The 6,671-nt window shown below is 39.1% G+C and overlaps 1 non-coding gene across 1 annotated transcript; it reads right to left on the reverse strand.

Annotated features, from left to right (window-relative positions):
• Window positions 1-211: 211 nt before the first annotated feature.
• On the reverse strand, window positions 212-319 carry LOC130937535 (small nucleolar RNA R71). Its single transcript, XR_009068750.1, has one exon. It is a non-coding gene; the product is annotated as a small nucleolar RNA R71 (small nucleolar RNA).
• Window positions 320-6,671: the final 6,352 nt, after the last annotated feature.

Consider the following 6,671-nt stretch of genomic DNA (forward strand, 5'->3'; position numbering starts at 1 on the left):
TTTTCAGTTCTTAACTGAATTCTTGCAGATCTGTGATACTGCTAAGACCAATGGGGTTGATCCCGAGCTCTACAGGCTTATGCTTTTCCCTTTTGCTGTAAGAGACAGAGCTAGAGTATGGTTGGACTCTCAACCTAAAGATAGCCTAAACTCTTGGGATAAGCTAGTCACGGCTTTCTTAGCCAAGTTCTTTCCTCCTCAAAAGCTGAGCAAGCTTAGAGTGGATGTTCAATCCTTTAGACAGAAAGAAGGTGAATCCCTCTATGAAGCTTGGGAAAGATACAAGCAACTGACCAAAAATTGTCCTTCTGACATGCTTTCAGAATGGACCATCCTGGATATATACTATGATGGTCTGTCTGAATTGTCTAAGATGTCATTGGACCATTCTGTAGGTGGATATATTCACCTAAAGAAGATGCCTGCAGAAGCTCAGGAAGTCATTGACATGGTTGCAAATAACTAGTTCATGTACACTTCAGAAAGGAATCCTGTGAGTAATGGCACGCCTCAAAGGAAGGGAGTTCTTGAAATTGATGCTCTGAATGCCATATTGGCTCAGAACAAAATGTTGACTAAGCAAGTCAATATGATTTCTGAGAGTCTGAATGGATTGCAAAATGCATCCAACAGTACTAAAAAAGCATCTTTTGAAGAAGAAGCTTATGATCCTGAGAACCCTGTTATGGCAGAGCTGAATTACATGGGTGAAGCCTATGGAAACACCTATGATCTCTCATGGAGAAATCATCCAAATCTCTCATGGAAGGATCAACAAAAGCCCCAACAAGGCTTTGGTGGAAGAAATAGGTTTAGCAATAGCAAGCCTTTCCATTATCCTCTCAGTAACAGACAGAGAATTCTGAGCAGAGTCCCTCTAGCTTAGCAAACATAGTCTCTGATCTATCTAAGGCCATTCTAAGTTTCATGAATGAAACATGGTCCTCCATTTGGAATTTGGAGGCACAAGTGGGCCAGTGATAAACCACTATTTTGTGATTTATCTTGTGCCCAATTGAGTGATTTTATCAATTCTTCACCCACTTATTCATATGAATTTGCATGGTTTTACAATTCCTTCCTTGTTATATGACATAAGTGAAAACATGTTTCATATGCTGTAGAAATAGTGAAATTAATTTTCCTTTATTACCATTCGATGCCGTGATCTCTGTGTTGAGTACTTTCAGGCTTTATAGGGCAGGAATGACTTAAAAGATGGAAAGGAAACATACAAAAATGGAAGGAAAGTATAAAATGGAGTTTTTGAAGAAAAGCAGCGACGCGAAGCGTTGGCGACGCAGACGCGTGCTTAGCGCAAAAAGCATCGACGCAAGCGCATGGATGCCACAAACCTGTGACTTACGCGAAACACAACTGACGCGGATGCGTGACTGACGAGATTGCGTGGAAGAGCAAAACTCCAGATGACGCGACCGCGTGACCCACGCGGACGCGTGACTTTCGCGATCTGCAGAAATTACAGAATGCGCTGAAGATGATTTTTGACCGCGTTTTGATCCAGATCCAAGCCCAGAGAACATAGATTAAAGGCTATAAATTGTGGAATACATCCATTCATCAAGAGACTTCATACAACATACATTCATACATATTTTTAGTGTATAGATGTAGTTTTTAGAGAGAGATGAGAGGAATTAGGATTAGGATTTAGGAATTCTTTTATGTTCAGACTATTTCTCTTCACAATAGGTTTAATGTCCCTTTTATTTATTTTCTCAATTTAATTTATGAACTTTTCCATGTTAGATTTGATTTCTTTTATTAATGCAACTTGAGGTATTTCAGATTTATAATTGCTTTCTTCTATTTATGATATAAATAATTTAGATTTTTCTACCTTTTGGCTCTGGTTGATTAATTGGTGACTCTTGCGTTGTCAAACTCATCGTGATTGATAATTGTTATCTTTGCTGATTGATTTAGATCCCTATAACTATAGTCTTTCGTCAGGAGTTGACTAGGACTTTAGGTGTTAAATTGATTTATCCACTTGACTTACCTTCATAGTTAGAGGTTGACTTAGTGGGAGCAAAAATATAATTCTCATCACAATTGATAAGGATAACTAGGATAGGACTTCCAGTTTTCATACTTCGCCAAGAGTTGTTCTTTAGTATTGATTTAATTCCATGCAATCTATTTTTCTCATTCAACCTTTCAAAAACCCAAAAATATTGTTCTTCGTAACCAATAATACACCATACTTCCCTGCAAATCCTTGAGAAGACGACCCGAGGTTTGAATACTTAGGTTTATAAATTTTATTGGGTTTGTTACTTGTGACAACCAGACGTTTGTACGAAAGGATTCTCTGTTGGTTTAGAAGCTATACTTACAACGCGATTATATTTGTGAATTTCTTTACCGACAGGAAATCCGATCATCAGCCAGCTGAGTAAAAGAGTCACTAAAACTCCTCCTAGTACTCTCCCAAGCAATACAGAAGAGAACCCAAAAAGAGAGTGCAAGGCCATAACCTTACTTGGTGTGGCCGAATGCACAAAGGAGGAGGATGACGTGAATCCCAGTGAGGAAGACCTCATGGGACGTCCTCTGGACAAAAAGGAGTTCCCAATTGAGGAACCTAAGGAATCTGAGGCTCACCTAGAGACCATAGAAATTCTATTGAACCTCCTTTTACAATTCATGAGTTCTGATGACTATTCATCTTCTGAAGAAGATGAAGACATTGTTGAAGAGCAAGTTACCCAGTATTTAGGAGCAATCATGAAGCTGAATGCTAAGCTATTTGGTAATGAGACTTGGGAGGATGAGCCTCCATTGCTCATTAATGAACTGAATACTTGGGTTCAGCACACTTTACCTCAAAAGAAATAGGATCCTGGTAAATTCTTAATTCCCTGTACCATAGGCACCATGACCTTTGAGAAGGCTCTGTGTGACCTGGGGTCAGGCATAAACTTAATGCTACTCTTTGTAATGGAGAAACTGGGAATCTTTGAGGTACAGGCTGCCAAATTCTCATTAGAGATGGCAGACAAATCCATGAAAAAGGCTTATGGACAGATAGAGGACGTGCTAGTAAAGGTCAAAGGCCTTTACATCCCTGCTGATTTCATAATCCTAGATACTGGGAAGGATGAGGATGAATCCATCGTCATTGGAAAACCCTTCCTAGCCAAAGCAAAGGCTGTGATTAATATGGACAGAGGAAAGTTGGTCCTTCAACTGAATGATGATTACCTTGTGTTTAAAACTCAAGGATCTCCCTCTGTAACCATGGAGAGGAAGCAAGAAAAGCTTCTCTCACTGTAGAGTCAACCAAAGCCCCCACAGTCAAACTCTAAGTTTGGTGTTGGGAGGCCACAACCAAACTCTAAGTTTGGTGTTGAACCCCTACATTCAAACTCTAAGTTTGGTGTTGGGAGGTCCCAACAATGCTTTGAACATCTGTGAGGCTCCATGAGAGCTCACTGTCAAGCTATTGACATTAAAGAAGCACTTATTGAGAGGCAACCCAATTTTATTTATCTATGTATTTTCTTTTTTTTTAGGTTGATGATCATGTGGAGTCATAAAAACAAATGCAAAATTTAAAGAAAAATAAAAAACAGCATTAAAAATAGCACACCCTGGAGGAGGAACTTATTGGCATTTAAACGCCAGTAAGGGTAGCAGAATGGGCGTTTAACGTCCAGTCTGGCACATTTCTGGGCGTTAAACGCCAGAAACAAGCACCAGACTGGCGTTAATCACCAGAAAGAAGCTACAATCTAGTGTTAAACGCCAGGATTGCACAGCAAGGGCGTTTTGCACGCCTAAAAGGAGCAGGGATGAAATCCTTGACCCCTCAGGATCTGTGGACCGCACAGGATCCCCACCTACCCTACCTCTCTCTCTCTCACTCACCAATCAAATCATATCCTCTACCCTATATTCTCTTTACCAATCACCTCCATACCTCTTCCCTAAAAAACCCACCTATCTCTCTCCACCTCATACATCACAAACACTCTCCTACCCCCTTGGCCGAACATCTATCTCCCTCCATCTCCTCCATTTTCTTCTTCTCCCCCCTTCTTTCTTTCTTTTTTTACTCGAGGATGAGCAAACCTTTTAAGTTTGGTGTGGTAAAAGCATTTCTTTTTGTTTTTCCATAACCATTTATGGCACCTAAGGCCGAAAAGACCTCTAAAAAGAGAAAAGGGAAGACAAAAGCTTCCACCTCCGAGTCATGGGAGATGGAGAGATTCATCTCAAGGGTCCATAGCTCAGTAGTAGAGCATTTGACTGCACAACAAGAGAGCCCACTCATGGACCTCAACAAGAGCATGAGGAATTCCCTCATCAAGAAATCCCTGAGATGCCTCAAGGGATACATTTTCCTCTACACAACTATTGGGAGCAACTAAGGATAGGAGCACCAAAAGCACTAAGGATGGAGCAACAAAGGCAAGGAATAGATATTGAGGAGCTTAGGCGTTCCATTGGTTCTTCAAGAGGAAGATGCCACCCTCACTAAGGTGGACTCATTCCTTAATTTCCTTGTCTATTTATTTTTCTGTTTTTGGTTTTTGTGCTTATTGTGTCATCTATATTTGTGTCTTCATTACAAGATCATTAGTGTCTAGTGTCTATGTCTTAAAGCTATGAATAATTCCATGAATCCTTCACCTCTCTTAAATGAAAAATGTGCTTAATTACAAAAGAACAAGAAGTCCTTGGATTTTAAATTTTATCTTGAAATTAGTTTAATTATTTTGATGTGGTGGCAATACTTTTGTTTTCTGAATGAATGCTTAAACAGTGCATATTTTTTATCTTGTTATTTATGAATGTTAAAATTGTTGGCTCTTGAAAGAATTATGAACAAAGAGAAATGTAATTGATAATATGAAAAATCATGAAATTGATTCTTAAAGCAAGAAAAAGCAGCGAAAAAAATATGGCAAAAAAAAAAAGAAAAAGGAAAAGAAAAAGCAAGCAAAAAAAGCCAATAGCCCTTAAAATCAAAAGGCAAGGATAAAAAGGATCCAAGGCTTTGAGCATTAAGGGATAGGAGGGCCCAAGGAAGTAAAATCCAGGCCTAAGCGGCTAAATCAAGTTGTCCCTAACCATGTGCTTGTGTCATGAAGGTCCAAGTGAAAACCTTGAGACTGAGTGGTTAAAGTCGTGATCTGAAGCAAAAGAGTGTGCTTAAGAACTCTGGACACCTCTAATTAGGGACTTTAGCAAAGCTGAGTCACAATCTGAAAAGGTTCACCCAGTTTTGCGTCTGTGGTATTTATGTATCCGGTGGTAATACTGGAAAACAAAATGCTTAGGGCCACAGCCAAGACTCATAAAGTAGCTGTGTTCAAGAATCAACATACATAACTAGGAGAATCAATAACACTATCTGAAATTCTGAGTTCCTATAGATGCCAATCATTCTGAATTTCAAAGGATAAAGTGAGATGCCAAAACTGTTCAGAAGCAAAAAGCTACTAGCCCCGCTCATCTAATTGGGACTAAGTTTCATTGATATTGTGAGATTCGTTGTATATTCTCTTCTTTTTATCCTAATTTGTGTTCAGTTGCTTGGGGACAAGCAACAATTTAAGTTTGCTGTTGTGATGAGCGGATAATTTATACACTTTTTGGCATTGTTTTTACATAGTTTTTAGTATGATTTATTTAGTTTTTAGTATATTTTTATTAGTTTTTAAGAAAAATTCACATTTCTGTACTTTACTATGAGTTTGTGTGTTTTTTTGTGATTTCAGGTATTTTCTTATTGAAATTGAGGGACCTGAGCAAAAATCTGATTCAGAGGCTGACAAAGGACTACTAATGCTGTTGGATTCTGACCTCAAAATGGAATTTTTAGAGCTGCAGAAGTCCAAATGGCGCGCTCTCAACTGCATTGGAAAATAGACATCCAGGGCTTTCCTGCAATATATAATAGTCCATACTTTGCCGAGTTTAGACGATGCAAATTGGTGTTTAATGCCAGCTTTCTGTCCTATTCTGGCGTTAAACGCCAGAAACAAGTTACAAACTGGCGTTTAACTCCAAAGATGACCTCTACACGTGAAGGCTTCAATGCTCAGCCCAAGCACACACCAAGTGGGCTCAGAAGTGGATTTCTGCATCATTTACTCATTTCTGTAACCCTAGTTTAGTATAAATAGAACTTTTTACTATTGTATTAGGGATCTTTGATCAGTTTTATGCTATCTTAGACTTTTATGGGGGCCCGGCCATTCGGCCATGCCTACCCTATTTTCACTTATGTATTTTCAACGGTGGAGTTTCTACACACCATAGATTAAGGTGTGGAGCTCTGCTATTCCTTGAGTATTAATGCAATGTACTACTGTTTTCTATTCAACTCATGCTTATTATTATTCTAAGATATCCACTTGCACACAAGAACATGATGAATGTGATGATTATGTGACGCTCATCACCATTCTCACTTATGAACGCGTGATTGACAACCACTTCCGTTCTACATAAAGACAAGCTTGAATGCATATCTCTTGGGTTTCTAATCAACGATTCACATCGACTCCCATCTAACAATGGGGCATTTAAATCTGAGATTGGAACCTCCGTGGTATAAGCTAGAATCAATTGGCAGCATTCTTGAGATCTGGAAAGTCTAAACCTTGTATGTGGTATTCCGAGTAGGATCTGGGATG

Source organism: Arachis stenosperma, chromosome 6, assembly GCF_014773155.1.
Source record: "Arachis stenosperma cultivar V10309 chromosome 6, arast.V10309.gnm1.PFL2, whole genome shotgun sequence".
Classification (NCBI taxonomy): Eukaryota; Viridiplantae; Streptophyta; class Magnoliopsida; order Fabales; family Fabaceae; genus Arachis; species Arachis stenosperma.